Source organism: Artemia sp. Qi Xiang Cuo, chromosome 6 (assembly GCF_049724085.1).
Source record: "Artemia sp. Qi Xiang Cuo chromosome 6, ASM4972408v1, whole genome shotgun sequence".
Taxonomy (NCBI): domain Eukaryota; kingdom Metazoa; phylum Arthropoda; class Branchiopoda; order Anostraca; family Artemiidae; genus Artemia; species Artemia sp. Qi Xiang Cuo.
The window spans coordinates 67,139,774-67,162,185 of NC_142799.1; the positions used below are offsets into that span (position 1 = coordinate 67,139,774).

The 22,412-nt window shown below is 35.5% G+C and overlaps 1 protein-coding gene and 1 pseudogene across 3 annotated transcripts in view; one reads left to right on the forward strand and one right to left on the reverse strand.

The window, feature by feature from the left end:
* The window catches only part of LOC148951533 (E3 ubiquitin-protein ligase PHF7-like), a 39,425-nt gene extending 30,823 nt beyond the window's left edge, over positions 1 to 8,602 (reverse strand). For 2 of the 3 annotated variants that reach the window (XM_089090940.1, XM_089090938.1), the window contains exon 1: positions 8,437 to 8,600. The gene's annotated coding sequence lies outside the window, so the exon portion shown is untranslated. Of the gene's footprint in view, positions 1 to 8,436 lie in introns of all 3 variants that reach the window. The other variant, XM_089090939.1, reaches the window with a different exon arrangement.
* On the forward strand, positions 3,283 to 11,370 carry LOC148951534 (zinc finger MYM-type protein 1-like; annotated as a pseudogene).
* Positions 11,371 to 22,412: the final 11,042 nt, after the last annotated feature.

Here is a 22,412-nt window from a genome sequence, read left to right on the forward strand (position 1 = left end):
TTTTAAATAGGCACCAGAAAAAATCCCTCCTGAAAACATCTGTGTACTTCCCAATAACCAATACTATATTTAAACAATGGGCAAAGTTCATAACTTGCAGCCCTTCCCCCGGGGACTGCGGGGGGTTAAGTCATCCTCAAATACATAGTTATTAGATTTTCGACTATGCTGAACAAAATGGCTATCTCAAAAATTTTATCGGGTGACTGGGGAAAAAATGAGCATGGGAGGGGGACTAACTGCCCTCCAATTTTTTTGGTCCTCAACAATAGGGTTTCTTGATATGCTGAATATGATAGTTTGATTTTCATTAATATTCTATCACTTTTAAGAGGCATTTCCCCCTTTTTTTTAAAAATAAGGCACATTTTTTCAGGCTCGTAACTTTTGATGGTTATGATTAAACTCGATGAAACTTATTTATTTGAAATCAGCATAAAACTGCAATTCTTTTGATGTATCTACTGGTATCAAAATTCCGTTTTTTAGAGTTTTGGTTACTACTGAGCCGGGTTGCTCCTTACTTACAGTTTGTTACCACAAACTGTTTGATATGCACCTATCCGTATGTTAATAACTTACAAATGGATTATTTATCAATAATATTCACAAGGAGGCGCACAGAACTAGTATTTTTTTTCTACAGGAGTTGGGGTTGAAACTGGAAAAGGGGGCATTCTTTCAAGAGGGAGAGGGAAAGTCTTTTGAACAATATCAGTGGGTGGGGTCTATCTGTTAAACTAAAAAGCTTTGAAAAAAAAGAAGACACCATACAGTAGGCTCAAAAGAAATCGCTAGATTTAGTTGTGCAAAGCATTTGACAGGACATGTTTCAGAAGAATATCAATTTAGTAGATATGGAAGATAATAAGTGGAATTACAATACAAATGAGTCATTTCTTTCTTTTGGTTGGTTAGGTCTTGGGTCTTTGGTATCACAGTATACTTGTTTTCCCCCTTAGTTTTAAATATTTAAATTTCTCCTTTTTTAATGGAGATTCTGTTTCTCTGTTATAAAGATTTTTTACTTCTTAAACGTATTTTTTTACATTGAAGACAGCTAAGCAGGGTTTTTTTTTGTCAAAATCCATGCTTTTGACCTTTTTTTTTATGGCAGATATTAACTATTCTGTTATTAATTACAACACACTAAACAGCAAAGTACAAAACAGAATATAAAAAAATAACACACATAAAAACCATTCAAAATTGCTGCAAAAGCACACATTCAAGATCAAGAAACGGATAAAGTGGACACTTGTTAGCTTGTGATAAATTTCTACTCAACTCAGTCAATTTTCTAAAAATACATTTCAAGCCAAATTTATGAACTGTATTATCACTATGGTAATAAAGTAGATAAAAAGCTAGCTTCACCAAACTAATAATTTTAAATGTGTATACACGAAGTACCCTTTGCTTAACAAAAGGACAAAACCTGGAATTATATAAAATAAAATGATGGATAAAGAGTGAGAATAACTTACAGATGACTTTCCAATTATATTCCCTATGTTATCAACAAGCTTAGAGTACAAAATGAAAAAAAGGGAAGAATAAAACGAGGATCTTTCCACAGTGAAAATATGCAGATATTTCAGTCAAGACCACTGCTCAACCATCCTCAATGCACAAAAGTAAATAAAGAGTAAATTTTTTTTATAAGAATGAGGACAAAATAAAAACAAAACAAATCTCACAAACAAAATATTAAATCAAAATAGGCTCTGCACAAGCAATGGTTTCACAGGAATATGAATAGTAAATTTTTGTTAACTAAAATTGTCTTTTGTATTCTTTAGTAACAAGACCAATTGATAATTTTTTTCCAGATTTTTTTTTCTTTTATGTTTTTTGCATTTATTGACTCGTTTTGCTAAAAAAAATTTCTTTAATAAAACATATTTGCTTTAGCAAATTCAGTCCATCTGGGCTTACAATAGTAATTTTTCGGACATAAATCTTAGCCTAAAAGTTGGTTCATGATGCAAAATAATCCCAACTGGAAAAAAAAATCAGTATAGTTTACCACACAGCCGAGGGCTCTACCTACCCTCACAAGGAGGGGGGGCTAAGATGTATTTGTCAAAGTATTGCCCACTTGTTATTAATCTTGGCAAAAGATTATTTAAATAAGACTAAAAAAAGTGTTCTGAGTTTCATAAATTCACAAAATTCTGATTTAGAAGGATTGAAAAACTTCAGTTAATGTGTTGGATTGTGAAAAAATAACTTAGCCTAGGATCCTATTTAAACCCTTTAGATTGTGTTTTCACAACTTATAAATAATAATAGAAGATCCCTGGAAATAGATTAGTTGAGGATAGAAGATTCTTGGGGATAGATATAAGTTTTCCAAACCAATTTCTTGCCATTTTAGCTTTTTGCTTCTGTAGTACAAGCAGGATGTTACAGAAAAACACATTCAAAAATATCGCCAGTGATCTTGTGCCAAGAATCCTTCTCTGATGAAAAATTTTTAACAGCCCAGCAATCTTTCTAAACAAAATAATTGCTACTGTAACAATGTAATTCCAGCCCACTTCCCCCTAAGAGGGCAACTATTATGTTTGGCAGGCACATGGGATGTTTTTTTTCGTCCATAATCCAAAATGCAGAAAACAAACTCAACCATAATCACAAACAAAAGTGGTTGCACTGTAGTATGTGGTGGTCCCTACTAATGGTTCTAAATTCAAATTTATGGCCCTTCAACCAGGAAATGCAATAGGGGGTGGGAACAGCCATATTGTGCTTTCACAAACCCTTCCTGTTTATCTTCCCTGTATTTCTCTAGGAACCTATTTAGAGCTGGGTTGACTCTGGCTAAGCTTACAGAGTTGCACCACTGACCTCCATTAACCAAATAACCAGCAATACCAGGGCTTGAATCCAAGTCCTCATGGATGAAGGATTTCAAGTCTAGCATACTAACCACTCAGCTAGGATGGCTTCTTGACAACATGAGAAGTAGTTGCGTTTGGTAAGTAAAATTTCCAGGAATGAATCTAGGGTTTAAAATATACCTTTTTACATTTTGAAAAAAAAAAATACTTTGCCTTAATTTTGGGCTATTAATCACTTTTTCAGTTCATTCATTTTGATCACACTTCCATCTAGGATCCTTAAATCATCAGCATAATCTAAATCCAGGAAAGTTTTACTTCCCCATTTGATTCTGTGTTCCCCTATTGCCTTTCCCCTGCTCCTTAAGACAAAATCCATCAAAATGATCCATATAAATGGGGGTAGAGAACAGCCCTACTTAACTCCTGACTTAATATGATACCAGCTACTAGCCTTATTTTCTACCCTAATCACTGCAGTGTTACTCTCATACACAGCACTAATCATTTTAATGTATTTGTTTGGTTCCAAAGCTTTTTCGAAAAATACCAAAAAACGTTAGTGTGAAGAGTGAGGTAATAAGGAGGGGCGACCCCCCTTGTATACATAATAATTTCTGTTTGTCTTGAGCTTTGATATTGTCCTTACTTTCAGTTGAAAAAACTAATTGTTTTTTTATTTAATTTCCTCAAGGAGTACTGTACCACTCCTCATGTGGGAACAGTGTTGACTACAAGGGCCCCTGTCTTGCAGGTACTCCAACAGGGTTGAGGCAGCCGTTTGTAGAGGCCATTTTCCATAGATCTGGATCTTATGCCCTGCTGCAGTTGTCCTCCTATAGAGGATTCTCTCATGATGGTGATCTACATCACCATGCAATTTAACCCATTGCTGGGAGAAGGTTTGTAACTCACAGGACATACCCATATGCCAGTGGGCCCTGCTGAGGGTGCATTCAAGGGGCCTTTTTCCACCTTGGCATGTATTTATGGCCCCTGGGCAAAGGTACCACAGTTTACTTTTGTGGATCCACAGGGACTAAGTCTCCCTATGGTCCAAGCCTTCTATGTATGTACCCTACATATCTGGAGCGCATTGTAAAAAAAAACAAATATGGTATTTAAAAGAGCATAAAATAAGGAATAAAGATTATTTTTTATTCCAAATTTGTGGTACCAGGTACACTTAATGCTATTATTTATTGAATTAAGACACTCTCTTCTGGAGACCAGCTAAAAGCCAGTGTTAGTTATAAAAAATTGCAAGAAGTCATCAAAGGTCAGTGTACTTTGGAGGGGCAGCAGCAGATAGGTATTTAAAATTATGGTAAATGTTTAGCAGATGGCCACTTTTGAAGGAATATACAAAATAAATAAAAGTGGTGGGCTCCAATTACATTCCTTATTCCAAGCTCTTTCTAAATATCACAGTGGCTTTTCTGACAATGAACCATACCCCCGGCTGCTGGTCCAAGATATAGACCTAAAAATACATTTCTCTGTTAACTGATTCTCATGAAAGAAACAGAAAGAAACATGAAATGAAATTGAAAGAAACATGATAATCTGATTAACAGAAACATGCTGCATATCATAAGGTGAGAATGTCACTGTTTTCTTTTAATTATTTATACATTACTGGAGTTATATCTAGAACCACCAGGGGGTAGAGGAGACATTGTCAGAAAAGAAACCATGATATTTGAAAAGAGCACACAATAAGAAATCTAATAGTACTGCTTTTATTTGCTTAGCATACTTCTTTCAGAAGTGACCAACTAGTAAATATTTACACAATTACTGAAGTAGAGACTAGATGAACACATCCTTGATGCTTTTTACAGTGTTTTCTTTTAATTTTATTTTGAACAAAAATGGAGTAAGCCATAGGCTTGTTATTTATTTATAAATAAAAAATGTCTAATTTATAAATTTTGTTATTTATACATTCCTATGGTTATATCTGGACCATCAAGAGGGGGAGGGGTGTCAAAAAAGCAACCATGATATTTAGAATGAGCACAAAACAAAGAACAATTCCATTACTGATGTAGACAAGAAGAACAGACTCTGATTCCTTTTTTATGCTCTTTCCAAATATATGATCATTTTACCAGCAAATATACTCCCCTCCTCCTTTAATTGTCCCACGTCATAATTAACACATTTGGCTGTTGTTTTCATCTATTTCTTTTCTCTACAACAGGTTCCTTGACCTGATGTAAGAATCTTTAGGCTAGATGAACAATATGATTGCAAAAGAATTTAATCTCTGATGGATATCAAATGTTATTTTAAATGATTTATGAGTGCAAATAATAATAGAAGTAGCCTAAACATGATACTATGATTAATAGAAACTTGGGCCCCATATCATGCTACATATTATTAGATAAGAGTTTTTTTTTTGTATAAACCAATATCCTAGGACTACACAGGGGATCATCAGAGGGGAGAAGTGTACTTGTGAGTGATAGTATTATTATATATGAAAAGAGCATATCTAAAGGCATCAAAAAGTGGGACTGATAAATATTTACTGATTCTATTCTCCATAAGGAAACACTAAAGAATTCTGAAAACCAATTTTCAATTACCTACTCCTAAACAGGCTTTGCTTCCCTTTACCCCCCCCCCCTCCCCCCCATGGACAAATACAGATCCATTCAAAGAGGGGAGGGCATGCCATAGGTGCCTTGGCTGTAATCAATTTTTCTCTGGGCACCACCAACACTAGGAACAGCTCTGGATAAATATAAAGGCTAACCTTCTTCTAATTTGTATTCTTCTTGTATTTTTAATAGTGCAACTGCGCTTGTTTACTGGGTATAAGCCTAGAATTAGAGCTGTTGAGAAGGAAACATGTTAGTGAAACAGTAAATTTTTAGTGGGCCAAATAATTTAGTTAAGATGAAAGTAAAAACGTCATTTGCTGCCTTTTTTAATGCTGTTTCATAATTCAGTAATTGCTTCTGGGGCTAATTACATCTGGAGTCCTTAAAAGGGCCCCAAAGGTATTTTATATGAATTATGAAAGAACATGAAAAAAGCATCAAATGATGTTTTCCCTTTCATCCTAGCTAAATTATATGGTCCACTGCAAATTTACCATGAATCTTACCCCTCCCCCCCCCCCTGCCTAATGTGCAAATATATACCCTTAATTGGAATTTATCCTGAATTGTTGACAGCAAAGTTTTGAATTGGAAAATTCAGTGCTATTTTGTTGATGACATTTGAAAAACTTAAAATGGTATGAAAACAGTTTATATTTGAATTGCCTAATAAATTAGGTTTGTATTGTTATAAATAAGCATTTTTGGAATATATTACTCTTGAACAGCTTATTTATAAACTAGTGATATCTTATAAACTAGTGATTAGCATTAACCAAACTGAACTTTGGTTAATGCTAATGAAATAAAACAGAATATGATGAAAATATTGTAGTTTAAGAACAAAATTGGGCTATATATTTGCACATAGGGGTGGGGGGGGGGGGATAAAACATAGCATATATTAAATACATAACCTAACCTCCCCCCCCCGCCCTAAACCCCAAAAAACTAAAGTTTAAGTAGCCTATAGTTCCCAGAGTGAGAAACCCCAGAATGCTTGCTTATACAGCATCAGATCTTTGCTTTTGTTGAGTGGATGCCTCATGTGCTTTACACATATTAGAATGGTAATATTGTTAACTTCTTAGCAAGGTTACAAAAATGAAATACTTTTGGGGCCCTTTTAAGAGATCAAGATGTAACTAGCCCCAGAAGCAATTATTGAATTATGAAAGAATGTAAAAAAGGCATCAAATGACATTTTCACTATCACCTTAGCTAAATCATATGGCCCACTAGAAATTTCATTTCTAATGCAAATGAATGTTAAATTTGGATTCGGGATGCAATTCTGACTATAGTGGTAAGTTTGAAAATCATGGTAAGAATCAATTACCATGGTTTGAATCAATGATATCAAACCATGGTTTGAATCAATGGTAAGTTTTCATGTATTGATCTTGTTTCAACCAGTGTAGGCCTACCTGTAAATGGCTCTGAATCAGGGGGATGATTTTTGGGGCATGTGCCTCCCTCCCCCCAGAAAGATCAAAAGTTGCACTAACAGCAGGGATAGAGGGAAAATGTCAATAAGGAGTAGACCTAGGCCTACCAAGTTTTGTTGATGCACCCCCTGGACAATAATTTTGTATCTGTCCTTGTCAGGATACATTCTTGAAAGGGTAAATAGTTACCAAATCATATTATTGAGTAACAACTAAAGTGAATATGCCATTCAATGCCTTTTTTAATGCTGATTACAAATATAATAATCATTTCTATTGAAAATGAATTTTAGCCCCCCCCCCTATATATGCCCATTCAGGGTATATATTTCTTAATTAGGGGGGGTGGGGGCAAATTTTATTTCTGATGTAAATGGGAGGTAAGTTTAAACTTTACCCTCACCCCCCCCCCCTACTGTAGAAATATAGGTAAATATCTACCAAATAATATTATTGTCTTACACATAAAGTGAATATACCACTCAATACCTTTTTTGTGCTGATTACAAATATAATAATAATTTCTATCGGAAACGAATTTTGGCCCCCCCCCTCTATATGTGCCAATTCAGGGTATATATTTCTACATTAGGAGGGGTGGGGGCAAATTTTGTTTCTGATGTAAATGGGAGGTAAGTTTAAACTTTACCCCCACCCCCACCCCGAATGTAGAAATATATACCCTTAATTGGCATATAAGGGGGGGGGGGGCTGAAATTAATTTCCAATAGAAATGATTATTATATTTGTAATCATCATAAAAAAATACATCAAGTGGTATATTCACTTTATGCGTAAGTCAAAAATATGATTTGGTAGATATTTACCAAAATATATAGCCTACCCTGAATTGGCATATATATATAGGGGGGGGGGCTAAAATTCATTTCTGATAGAAATGATTATGGTAAATTTCTACCAAATCATATTATTGACTTATGCATAAAGTGAATATACCACTTGATGCCTTTTTTCATGCTGATTATGAATATAATAATCATTTCTATTGGGAATGAATTTCAGCCCCCCCCTATATATGCCAATTCAGGGTATATATTTCTACATCAGGGGGGGTGGGGGCAAAGTTTAAACTTACCTCCCATTTACATCAGAAACAAAATTTGCCCCCACCCCCCCTAATGCAGAAATATATACCCTGAATTGGCATCTATAGGAGGGGGGGGCTGAAATTCATTTCCAATAGAAATGATTATTATACTCATAATCAGCATAAAAAAAGGCATCGAGTGGTATATTCACTTAGCATAAGTCAATAATATGTTTTGGTAGAAATTTACCATGATTATTAGCCTATATTTGTAATCAGCATAAAAAAAGGCATTGAATGGTATATTCACTTTAGTTGTTACTCAATAATATGATTTGGTAAATATTTACCCTTGAAAGTTAACTACTGTAGTCATACATTCAATCTGAATACTTAGTCACTCTAGTGGGGCAACTAGGCTATTTGAACCTTAGCCTAGTATAAAGAAAAACACAAATGGAATGGCAGAAAGATTTTACCAGAAAAATTTACATATAAGCTAGGCTACTTCATCTTCACCAGACTGTAGTCTACAACTAGGTGTGCTGTAAACCCAATTGTAACAAAATAGCTGCTAACTAGGATTCTAAGATTTCAAACTTAGAAAAAGAGTTTAAACTGCTGTGAGCAGGCCTGGCTGTGAGGGAAATTTTACAGCACCTAGAAAGCGAATTCTTAAGATGGCGCATAATCTCAGTTAACCCAGGGCTCAAACAGATGAGACGTACAAAAATTGACGCAATGAACCAATCTGGGCACTGTTGAGGAAAGGAGAGCAAAAATTGTTTAAATTTTACTAAAAGTGCTCCCTATAACCCCGAAAAAGTTTTCTTTTCCCTATTTAATCCCTCTTTAGACTTGAACTCCTTGTTTTGCCTCAATAAAATATCCATTTTAATCCTGTTCAATTTTCAAAAACTAGATACAGAGGAGCTTTTCTCTCCTATGTCATTAAAACGCTAATTGGGTGAATCTTTTCCCTTTTACTTTTTGTACAACACCCTGTGCAAAGTGTAGTTCACCAACTTTTGGAAACACTATTTCTATGTGTTATATTTTGCCAATTTCTGTTGTTTTCTTCACCTAGCATAAGAAGCATTGTTTTTTATGAGCCGTTTCTTTTCAGCGCAAACAGCAAAACTAAAAACAAGGCAATCAATAGATTTTTTAAAATGTACGTTTTTCATGGCTCACAAGCGACACTTCAACGAACCGTTTTTAAAATTATGACGCATAAACTTGCTCCAAAAGCTTGATGAAATCTGACCAAAACACACAAACTGTAATTTTTGCTTATAAGCGAAGCCGTGTGAACAAAGTATGAATGTAAAGATCAAATAACGGCTACAAAATTGAGATTTGACATTAAATAATCATCCTAAAGAATAAATAATGATATGTTTCAGCTGACATATTTCGGGTTTCATAATGCTGCTAGAGAACTGGCCCAAAATAACTCAAACGATAAATTCATGGGAATTGATTTTACTGATCGGGGGGGGGGAGGGGGTTTATAAAGATGAACTTCATGAACTGGTTAAGAAAGTTTGAAGAGCTTTCAAATTTGTTTATTATTGGTTAATTAGAAAGGTAAAAATTATTGACTAATCAAAAGCCTGATCTTTGACAAATCTTCAATTCCATTTTTTGAAACCAATATGACAACTTTAGAAAAAAAAAACTATTTTCCTCAAGCAGTTTGTAAAACATCTTTATCCCATATTTTCATAAATAGACACTAGCATTGTGGATATATTCTTAGCTTTCAATTCTCTCTATTTCTTGTACGTTTTTAGAAAAACACGTAGGTATTCCATAAGAAAAGATTCAGTTGCGAAGTTGGAACGAGTACAAATGTTTGAAATATAAAAAAAGTCTAAAAAATAATATATAAGAGCTTTGGTGGTGAATGGAGCTCATCCGGAAGGATGCACACATTGTTTGCTGACCATGTGCCACTCGATATGGGACTTACCTTACTGGTTACCCCTTACTCTTTGAATAAAAACGGGACCCGACTCCTCCAGCTGTGCGCTATACACGAATGGGTCATTGTCAACACCCCTTTTCACAGGAAAGACATCTATAAGCCAACATGGTGTGGCAGCCACGGGTGAACGCGAAAGATGATTGACTATATCATAGTCAACGAAAGATGCCCTCCCCCTGATTTTTCGAGTGGCCCAATTTTCAACTCTGAAGCTCTTAGTTTATTGTTCCTTTTCCAAATTTTTTTTGTTGATTTTGATTTATTCCTGAAAAACCAAAAACCAGGTCATTAGAAAACAGAAAATTGAAGACACTCAAAGATTTGCAGCAAAATCAATCATTTGAAGAATATCTCCTTCGGCATGGTTTAATCAGATTCGGCCTGTCAAATTATACTGTCTCATATAATTTATGGGCCCGGTTAGGCTGTAAAGTCATTTCCATGGCCATATCCATGGCTCAAATATTCAAAAGACCAGGACTCGGTATTCTGCTTCTGCTCCCGACACTTTAGTGGATCATTGCTAAGATCAGGCAAAAGATATGGCGCAAGAGCATTCATTGACGCTGGATTGAGAAAGTGGAAAGACATTTCAGAGCTGGTAAGGCAGCACGAAAGCAGCGACCGGCACAAAGCATGTACCATTTCCTGGTCCAGGTTTAAAGCTATTCAGACGGAGACAGCCGAATCTGTTGGCTCATGCCTCTCCAAAGAACAGGGAAAGGAAATATTAGAGAACAGACGGCATGTAAAGGCTCTGCTAAAAACTACAACCTTACTAGGATGGTAAAGTCTCGCGTTTCGTGGCCATGATGAAGGAGAGGCCAGTGCCAATCAAGGGAATTTTGTTGAGACCGTAGGTATTATAACGGAAATCAGCCCGGACCTGATGGGAAAGTCTTGCAAGGCCTATGGCCATTACTTGTCACACGAGTACCGAAACAAATACATTGAGGACATAGGAAGTAAAATTAAAAGTTCTATCGCAAAAGAAGTTAAAGAAGCAAAATATTTTGCCGTTCTTGCTGACAAAAAACCTCTCAAAAAGGAACAACTTGCAATCTTAGTGTGCTATGTTCATGATATGAAAATCAAAGAAAGAGTAATAGGTTGCTACCAAATGCGCAAAGTTGATGCTGAGAGTTTGGCCGAGTTTATTTACAACAAAATAAAGGGTATCGGCCTTGACTGGTCAAAATGTGTCGGACAGTGCTATGACGGTGTGAGTGTAATGAGCGGATGTTCTTCAGGAGTACAGACCCGTCTCCGGGAAAAAGCACTGCAAGCGGTGCACACTCACTATCATTCCTATAGACTTAAACTTGTTATTGGTGATTGTATGCAGAAAATGCAAAGAATTTCGTCAGTATTTTCAGTTTTGCAGACAGTTTATGGTTTTGTCTCCAACAGCAAAACTCGATAACAGTTGTTTGCCAAGGCCCAGGAAAACTGCCAACGTGTCCGTGTTAACGCTTGAAAGGACAGTTGTGACACGTTGGTCTTACTGGTATAGATCAGTGGCTAAAATTCTTGTAAAATATAACTGCATACTCACAGTTCTGTCAGTTGTTCAAGAATCTTCTGACAGAGAGGAAGCAGCAGAAGCTAGAGGTCTGAAAAATCTACTAGAGTTGTTTCTCTTCATAATCAGTTGGCATTTCATTCACGAAGTTCTTGAAGTGATCAACCCTCTTTCTAAACAACTGAAGGCCCCAGATCTGATCCTTTCAGACACCTGCACTTTAATCACCAAAACAAAAAACCAACTGAAGACAATGCGTGATGCGTGAAGTATTTTCGAGTCCTATACGGCAAGTTTAAAGATATGGCAATTAATGTTGAAGCTGATCTGTCGGAAGCAAACACTCTTGCTTTAACCATACCAGCAAAATCAAACCGAGTTCCAAAGATATCCAGAAGACTCAGGAACTATTTGACGATATCAACACTTGGAAAGCACAGTACTGAATCTGAGGGCACAAAACAGAAGAGAAAATATGAAGAGTTCTACGAGTTTTTGGAAAGAGTGGTAAATGAGTTTGAAGAGTGTTTTTCTGTCCAGACGCCAGTACTAGAAGCCACACGATACTTTAACCCCAAATCAGAAGACTTCATAAACACAGATTTACTTCTCGGGATTGCGACATATTTCAATAAGGCTGGCATCGATGATATAGAGCAGAAGAGTAAAGCTTTGATAGCTCGCGTATATGTGTTGAAGCTTCCACAGAAACCGGCAAACACTTTAGATCTTTTTGAAAGCCTAGGAGGATTGAAAGAAGCTTATTCTGAGGTTCTTGAGGTCGTGAGGGTAGTCCACAAACTCCCGCTCACAACAAGCTCAAGTGAACGATTTTTCTCTGTGCTGACATTTGTGAAGGATTACCTTCAGACAACAATGGAAAACAAGCGACTTTCTTATTTTCTCCTTATGTTCTCTAAAAAGGCTGCAGTAAATGAGCTCGATTTTGAAAAGCTTGTGGACGACTTCGCAAAAATGAAGCCAAGGAGATATCCATAACTTAAGTAATTGTGCGTAACTTTCAGTTTTTAATTATTGTGGTAAATATTCCATCTTGTAACGATTTTTTGGTCCCTAACCCGTTTTTTTTTAGTGGATTCTTCGTAGAATTAGAATTTAAATGAATGTTTTTTTAATGGTGTAAAGTGGGCACCGTAAGCGGCGACTTCCTGTAGCGGGAGGACGTCCTCTCTGCGGGAGAGTATTATTTATTTTTAGTTTTTTTTTGTGGTAGTAGTACAATAATGCAAGGACCACTTTTCGGCTACTATCCGAAAAATGAGTTTTTCAAAGAAAAGTAAAGGCTATTTTAAAATTAAGCAAAATCAGAAGATACAAATACCTTTTAAAATTCAAACTCAAAACTACCAGAAATTACTATTAAAGAATAAATGAAACCCGAAATGAATATAAATTATATAAACAATCATAGCAAAAACATACAACAAGTAATAATATAAATGAATAAATAGATCTTAAAGCGAGTAATGCTTATATTGAGTATGAAAATCAAGCTTAAAACTAAAAAAAATATTTTCCTATTGAAGTATAAATGAAACTTAAAACGAACATAAAAAAAATAAACAATCGATGCAAACAAACATAGAATTGATATTTATGTAAATTAATAAATAAATCTTAAAACGAGTGAAACTTAAATTGAATATGCAAATCAAGTTTGAAACGAACAAAAATCCCCACAAACAAGAGTTTGGGTATATTGTTGCTATGATTGTTTATTTAATTTCTGTTCGTTTTGGGTTTCATTTATTCTTTAATAGTAATTTCTGGTCGTTTTGAGTTTGGATTTAAAAAGGTATTTGTATCTTCTGATCTTAAGTTTAAAATGGCCTTTACTTTTCTTTGAAGAAATTATTTTTAGGAAAGTTTTTTAAATTAATTCAAAAAAATATCAGCCGAAAAGTGGTCTTTGCATTATTGTACTACTACCACTAAAAAAAACAACTAAAAATAAATACTCTCCCGCAGAGAAGACGACCTGCCGCTACAAGAAGTCCCCACTTACGGTGGCCACTTTACACCATTAAAAAAAAATATTCATTTAAATTCCGATTCTACGAAGAAGCCACTAAAAAAAAACATGGTTAGGGACCAAAAAATTGTTACAAGATGGAATATTAATATATTTCAAGTTCTTGTTTGGCATCTGACCCGCAAATATCTGTTTTGTTTTTAAGCTGGATTAAATTTAAAATAAATTACAGTGGACAGTTCAGGTGTAACCATAAAATTTGCGATCATGCATTTATTGTCTTAACATTTGTGAAGGGGCTAGTGCTGGCCATATTGCATTGTAGAATAGATGATGTCATGCAGATAATTTCGTAGCTGGTTGATGCAGGAGTAAAAGTGTGGATTTTTTGAAGACCGTAGCTGATCTTGGATGAATGGTGATTGCCGTGCCTTTTAACGGCTGATGTACAGCACACTAGAATCGCGTGGGTAAAAAAAGGTTCCGATTGAGGTAGGCGCCAGATTTTTTTTTATTATTAGCCAAGAATGGGGAATAAGAAGAAGAATAAAGGAAATAATGACAACAAGAAGCTGAAACAGGATGATCAAGATGTATCCCAATCCCAAGAAGCTGGAGAAATTAACAAATCTACTCCAGTAAAGACAGGCCAGAAAAGGCCTTGTGATGAAGTCTCAGGAATGGACTCAACTTTTGATGTTAGTCTTGTGCGAGAATGCGAAAAGACAAATGCTGGTAGCATTTCCATTATTTTAGAAATGTTACAAACATTACAAAAAGATGTTTAAAGCACCCGCTACCCTTTTGCGTACTAAATAAAGTGGAAAGACAGGTTCGTTTAGTACCCTTACCAGGCCCACATGGCGTGCTATACAATGAAATATCTCGTGATATTTCTTCAAATTCCCTTAATTGTTTTAAAACATGTTTATTCCCAATAAGACTTTTGCGAAAATTTGACAACTTTAAACATGTATATAAATGACTAGCAAAGGCTTCAAGTCTTTTACGATTTGCAATCAAATCTGATAACAAATCAATTAATTTGTAGGGTTTGCCCTGGATAATAACTTCATTCTGTTTCTCGTCAATTTGTTCATGTTGACAAGAGTCTTTTACTTTGTTGACGATAGGATTGCGGTATTAAATTTACCACACTTGTTAATAATTCTTCTTCTTTTTTTGGCTTTTTCAAAGTTTCAAAAGTTTCAATACTTTCAGAAGGTTGATCAATGACGTTTACTTTTTGTAGATTTTCACGAAAAGGTTTATGTTTGTAGACAAGTCGACGGGAATTTGAAAGCAAAATTAATTTTTCATCATCGGCAATTGAAACATTGTTAATAAATTTATCAATATGATCTTCAAAATAATCTTTGGGTGAAAGAGCCAGTTCAATTGGTTTCAATTTATACAGTTTAGCTATCTAGAGAATAGTGTTTACAAGTCCGGTGATCATCGGCAGTAACAATGAAAAGAAACTACCACCCGCTTGAACAAGGCTTTTTCTTTTACTATTTCTTTTCTTTTGCGGGCTAGAGCATGTACAAATAAACGATGTTGCTTTTCTGTTGTCTAACACTATCTGACAGTTGAACATTACCTTCCGTTAAATTTAAACAAAGTTCAGACAGATTAATGAATTCATTGTCAACACCATGTTTGAGAATGGCTTTCCTTAGCAGCGGATTTGAATTAATTAGGACGGAAAATAAATTAATTTTTTTATGTAGCTTCTTCAGCGTCATGATGGTCACTATTGATCTTTCTTACTATCCACGGGTAGATCTACAGTAATTTCATTATCAAAAATATCAGTGACTACAAGCAACTCCTCGGGTGTTTTGACTCAGATCCAATGAAATGTATTTATATGGTTTAAGTAAAAATTTGGGTTCGCCAGGATAGATTTATTTGTTTAGAGTTATAAGAGAACTTGAATAGCAGACAACTCTATAGATGATATAGTAGGTACAATTCAAAGCAAGTGTTCTCATGTATTTATTCAGATAAAAAAGATTATGGAGAGCAATAGTTACGGAAATTTTTTCATGATTTGATCGGACCGCGAATAATCGTAACATTTTCTACGACCAATCTACAATAGATTCAGCTAAATCGTCAATAATCAACCACGAGTTTGGCGCAATACTATTAAACACGTCAAGCCCTTGTATGAATTTTATGCCTTGTGCACCAGCATTCATTTTGTCATAGGATTCTTGCCATACACTATAGCAATAATAGATATTCTTCGGGCTCTCCAAAAACATTTTATCAGGATTTTGAATTATTTTTGTTAGTGTTGTTTTTTCCGATATTGACGATCCGCAAGGAAAGGATCTGAATGGTGTTTTAAATTGAAATTTACTCCTCCAATGACAAAATGCAACTAACCAAACCTAACCTCAATCTGTTGAATAAATACTCCGAAAATAGAATACATGGTTTCTTTAATTCAGAAATAAAAAAAAAATATATATATATATACAATGGCATTGAAAACACCATAAATGTAAACACATGAATATTAAATGACAGTTGAACAAACCGCTGCGGCGGGCGAAAAGGCAGGCGGGGTGGCCATCGGAAGGTGTCGCGGCGGACACTGCGGCGGCTGGTAGGCCACAGGTGAGCGACAAGCAGCCGGTGCTGCGGCAGGCGACAAAAAGTAAAATAAATAAACACTTTAAAATTACCACTTTGCCTAACAAAAAATGTAAATAAATATATAAATATAAATTACTAGATATAAAAAATGGCAGTGCTGAGCTGGAGAAAGAAAAACGGCCCTCCTTCCCCCCTGAAGGCTCCCCACCACAACTATAGAACTTTCTCTAGACCGAGTTGCCTTCTGTAATTTACACATTCAACTCGGTCTGAAATAAGGTAGTGACCGTGTGGTAGAACCCTTACACCGTCCTCGCGTACATAGACTTTGTCCGATATGGTGGACATGGCATTTTTATCGATCCGATCTGTATAGTTTTTATATTTTAAAGAGCGAATGGCAAAGATACTCGTTCTTGAAACTAAATTATTTTTTTATAAAGTTCCTATAAACACTCATCGTGAAACTTCCCTTTACATAGAGTGACGGCACCCCCTTAAAGACTGTTTTGATAACCTCATTGTGCATTTCCACACAGTACACCTTCAGACCGAGAAACACATCATGGGATACCAAGTTGCTCCCCGTCTCGGATTTTAATTTTAACAATTGATTTGGGGCCTGTTACTTCACTAGCTCCTGATAAATGGACTCGTCCCAGTTGGTGCAATCCATCTGGGATCTAATGTACTCTCCATTTTCCAAATCGTCTAATAAATTATCAGTTTTAACTTTTAACAATAATGAATCGGTGTCCCCGTAATAAAATTGAACTTGTCATTCCCCCGGCCATTGGAACTTAGACACATTGTAATAAAACTCCAACGTGAGTTTCTTTGAAATTTCCAAAATGGCATCTCCAGTGGCAATTATTTTATTTAAAAATACGTTTCTTTTCTTTCTATGTAAAAGGACCATATTGGAGTCAATGATCGTGAACGATGTGAAGTTCGGATCTGCAATGATTCAGGCAAATTCTTTTGGGTCGGCTTAAATGTCACATCGACTCCTGTTGAACCCCACTCCTGCACATCTTACCAAAGGCCGAATTCAACATAAGTTTAAAAATCTCTGTTTCGACCTTTATTTTCCCTTCAGACCGTTTCGTGACAAAAGTGTCAACAAACGTCTTCATATAAGGATTTTCATCAAATTGGAGGGTTCCATGATTCATTGTGACATTTAAACCGACGGCCAGCATCCACCGCAAAAGAACGTGGGGTACAACAATATTCCGTTTCAGTTCAAGGTCGGCAATAAGCTTTTGTTTTGAAGGTGCCTAGTGTGTACCCATATTCTCTACGAAAGAAAAATTCTCTAAAAGTCTATTTATGCATGGGAAAAAAAAGTCCTTTACCAGGTCATGACGTTCCAAAGGTATTTCTCCATCAATTTCGAAAAATCATCCTTGTGGTCCATTCTCCTCAACAGTTTGGGAAATCTGGAGCAGAAGGATTGTCAAGCCATTGGTAATTCCTACACGGCAAATAAAAGTGAGACATTACCGACGGATAAAGGTAATTCATATCCGAGGAAACGGCATTCGACTCTTCACCAATGCGTTTTCCAGTCAAGTCGGTTTGAAGGATACGATCCCCGTGGAAAAGAAACCCTCCCCTCATGGATCCCTCTACAAATAAGTGCTGATCCACGTCAGCGATCAGACCTATTTCTGCTCTGCTAATTTTTAGAATTAAACCCATCACCAGACGAGGAGTAGAAAAATAATATCCTATATCCAACCCAAATTCTTCGTAAATTTTATCCTTGAATATACAGACAATATCCAACAACGACAATAATCACTTGTCAAATACATTTTACAATAATCCTTCCCTTGGCCCAAACCCTCTTGGCAAATTATTAATTGGCAGGGGTGCATTAACGATCGCAAAGTGAATTATAAAACTCTGCGATGGGTGGTAATTTGGCCTCACTTAGCTTTTAGGTGGAGCTGTAAAAATCATACGGGTATATACCCTTGCACGTTAATAAATCATGCAGTTCCCCATCTGGAAAGTGATGTTTGAGGAGGGGGAAACTATTATAATCATCGCTTCTTTTGTAATTGAAGGAGTTGACTAAAAGATTTAGGGAAGAAGCTATAGGAATCTAAGAAACAAATTTTATTCAAGCACATTTTACCATTATCAATTGTTTTCAATTTAAATTCTACGACTAGCAACTTTTCAGATGATTTAGGTATGATGTTATATGAAAAAGAACAATCTACCCATGCACCATCTACAACTTCACCTTTCCGCAATCGTGCCAACGCTAGTAATATGAATTTCAAATCGTAGATGAAATTGTGCATGCAAACCGGTAGAAAGTACTACTGCTTCACATTTACATTACACGATTTATGCGCAACCCCCCAAAGTTAATTCCTCCCGATGAAATTACCTACCACAAATGGTCATGACTGCGGAACTTTGCATCGCCCTCAATAATTTTTTTTCTTACAAACCCAATAAATATCTTGATTTTTAATAGCCAACTCGTCTTCTGGTGATAGAGTCATTGGATAATGTGTGTTGCGCAGCCGTGAAATTGCCTTATTGGCTGTTTTAATAAGTGCAACCATAGCTGTGCCAAACACAATTTTCCCCATCCAACGTCTCAACTAAATCTACTAATTGCATGACATTACTAGAGTCTCTTCCCGCATGGGCAAAAGAGACTACAATGGATTAATGTTCTTTAACACGACTCAAATTTGATGGATCGTACGCATCCGTGAGTGCAGCCTCAATGTCTAATGTCACCTTGTTTCGCTGCAGGAGCATGTTCTGAAAACTTTTGAACCGAAAGGTGGTATTGTCTGCTGAAACCTTCTTCACGGACTGGTACCCATGACGCTTGCAGTGTTTAAAGTGATGTTTTAACTTTTTATTCACCACGGAATGTTGAAAGACACATTGGCAAGAATTAGCAGGTCCCCCCTTTGTTCCCTTTACCCTCACTTAAAAGCCTGCTAATATGATGGATTGGAAAGAAATGTCCAATTTAATAAGGATCTTTGGCAGGTTCGTAAAGAAGCCATACTTAGTGCTTCACTGATTCAATGGACGGAGCCCTTACGGAATATATTACCCCTTTTTTATTACTAAGTTTCCCTTCTTCATATTCTTCAAACTGTAACAATTTAACCCCACTCTTTAAATATTCATTGGCCCTCTCAAAAATATCAATCCCCTTTAGTGTTACAGGATAATGTCTCTTTAAACAATTAAAATCTAATTTCGGAAATTCTGCTTTCCCCGCCCCAATTAACTTCTAAAACTTCCGAAAACGTCTTACTAGCATCATCTCTTTGGGGTTTATATGCTGCAATAAGGAATTAATATTTTAAAAACTCCATGCCCGTATCGAAACGAAAGTATTGTACCTTACTATCCCTAAAATTTGCATTATATTTTTTAAACTTACCCTTCCCCGCCCCACGTCTTAAAACAATTTTTTTTTGACTTTAGATATATCAACCTCTAACTTTTCAATAAATAAAACCACCAGCCAACTCCCATTTTCACTGTAACTCCACCCTATTAAAAATTTCCCTCACCCAATCCGAAAACACATCCTCAAAATTATGCAAGTCCGGATGAAGCGTCTGTATCCTCTTTTGCAGATGATATTCGTGCAAAAAACCCGTACTTGCATTTCAAAAAAATATCTTAAGCGTGATGGATACTTTAAGGCTGTCCCTACTCCCCGCCTCCCGCATATGGTTATCAAGAAGTGCCCAAATCTCGCTGACATAGGAATGTGCTAGGTCAATCGAAACCTACCACTAAGGATACTACCACTAGTAAGGGAGTTGAATGGATCCCCAATCTTAGCCCTATAAACATGAATGTTGCGCAAAGGGGCGATCACTCAATACAACTCAGGAAATATTGGAGGTGAGCCAGAACCACTTTCATCCCCCATATCACTGTGAGGGGTGGGCGCCCTTAGCAACCTCTTGACCTCGCTAGATGGGACTTGATCTAAAACATGGTCCAAAAATTCCCTGCTAAGGCCGAGATCCCTCACACTGGCATCATAGTCAATGTTGGGGGACTCTATACTAATCAGACTCATCCCCACACGTGAACTTTCCTCGTGTTCACTTTCCATCGAATTGTCACGAAATTGCGATGGTGGCGAGAATATGTTCTCTTGAGGTGATGGTGTGTGAACCTACAAGAATAATAATAGCATATTAACTCACTGGATCCTATTGCCCAATAAAAAAGAGAATAGTTAAGAATGACCCCTTGTAATCACAGACACCATACCTCTCGCTGGATTGCTTTCATTGTATTATGAGCCACAGAAGGGTACCGACACCCCTCTGCACTGTAAACCTCCTACTACTTACCATATATATGTACTGGGCCACACTATTGCTATAAATGTAACAAACCCCCTTTGGATTGATAATGCTTTTCAAAAAGCCTTGGAAAACTCATCGAGCAGGGAATTGCAGCCAGCACATCCACCATCCATGGTGGGATTTTATAACTGGCGTTGTCATCCGTCAGTAAAGCTTCTTCCCCAAAGAACTTATTGAACATATCATCAATGTTAAATACGGCCTGAAAAAAAGAATATTTCTACTTCTTTTAGCAGTGAAGAATGTTATAGTTACCCCCGAAAAATATTCGACGCAAAGTCCTAGTTATTTCCTGAAAATGAATGTCTTATTTCCCCCAGGGGGCCCCCTGATACCCCCACCCCATTATTAGAAACCCTAAAATAACATTCTTAGCAACAACAGTAAAACACTAGTCTTAGCTATTTCCATTGAGATGCCCAAACTAATGGGGGTTGGCATATAACCTGAAGCTTTTTTTTAACAAAATATATATTGTGATTTCACTTTTAATTAAAATTAAAAAATCTCACCTCCTTTCCCCTCATTGACATGATAATCTTTTTCACTTAAAATTTAAGCTTTAATGTCACCTACACTAAATTAAAATTTTCTTTTTTTTCAATTTTCTCTCTTTCCTTTCTTTTTTCCTTAAAACTTCTCTTCTTCTATTTTCTCCTCCTTTATACCTCTGAAATAAAAAAAATAAAATGTTTCAATATAAAATTTTCATCATCCTTACTATAAATACTCCCTTTTTCAAAACCAATTTACAGCATTCACTTTTACCATACTACCTTTTTCCAATTCAAAAATAACATCATATACCAAAAAAAAATTCCCTTTTTACCTACTAAATATTAATTAAGGCAATCAAATACAACAGGTTACTCTCTGGGGCATACTATAACACAAAAAAACATAACAATTTAAAACGCACCTCCCGCTTATAGGATGCTCCCCCTCCTTAGGAGAATCCTTTGGCGGTGGCTTCAATTACATTCCAAACTTTATTTTACCCCTTCAAGCTTCCATAAAAAAAAATAAAAAAATTATATTAATACTAAAAATTAAAAATAAAATATTAATAAAAAAAATAATAAATAAATAAATGAAATAAAAAAATATATACAATTTGAACCATTCTTCCCATACAAAAACCTCAACAAACAATAAAACATATACTTGAACAACACAATTATTATTTAGGAAGAAGGGTTCAAAATTTCTAACAATTTACCCATAAACATTAAACTTCCAAATAAAATTCATACTTTACTTGATTGCCTTAAAAAAATCAACTATTTACGAAACCATCTAACCAATCCTCATCAATTCTTTCTTTCCATTTTTTATTCTTTCTCAAAAGCTCTACTTTCCCCCAAGCTACTCCTTAAATCTCTCTAACTCAACTCTTTTTTTCTTTTTCCTCATCGTCCAAATATGGGTACATGCCCATATCACTATTAATAACATTTCTTTCTGTCTCTTTTCTTCACCTTTTTTTCAAAATCTAACTTCAAATTTTTTTACTATTTAAGCTCACCATCTCTATATTCTCAACTTCAAAAATATCTAAAATAAAACTAAAAACTTCTTTGTTAAAAATTAATTCTATAAATTCATGCTGTAAACCATCAACCACCATTTTATGGCACAGGTTATAACCTTATTTTATTTTATCCTTATTATTTTTATCCTTGATTTATTTATAATTGACGTTCTTATTTGATTTTTATTGGTTTTGTCGATATTTGTCTCGTACTATTGTTTTCTTTTTTTCTTATATTTTGCTCCGTCCTTTTCAAGTTTTGTAGGCGGGTTTTCAATAAATAAATAAATAAATAAATAAAATAGCCTGAAGCTTCAATATTCCAACCACATAAAAAATAGTTAAAAATCAAAACTATTGATAAAAACTAACGAGTAAGCCTTAATTAGCATAAAAGAATAAAAAGTCCCTTCATAGCCTGAAAAGG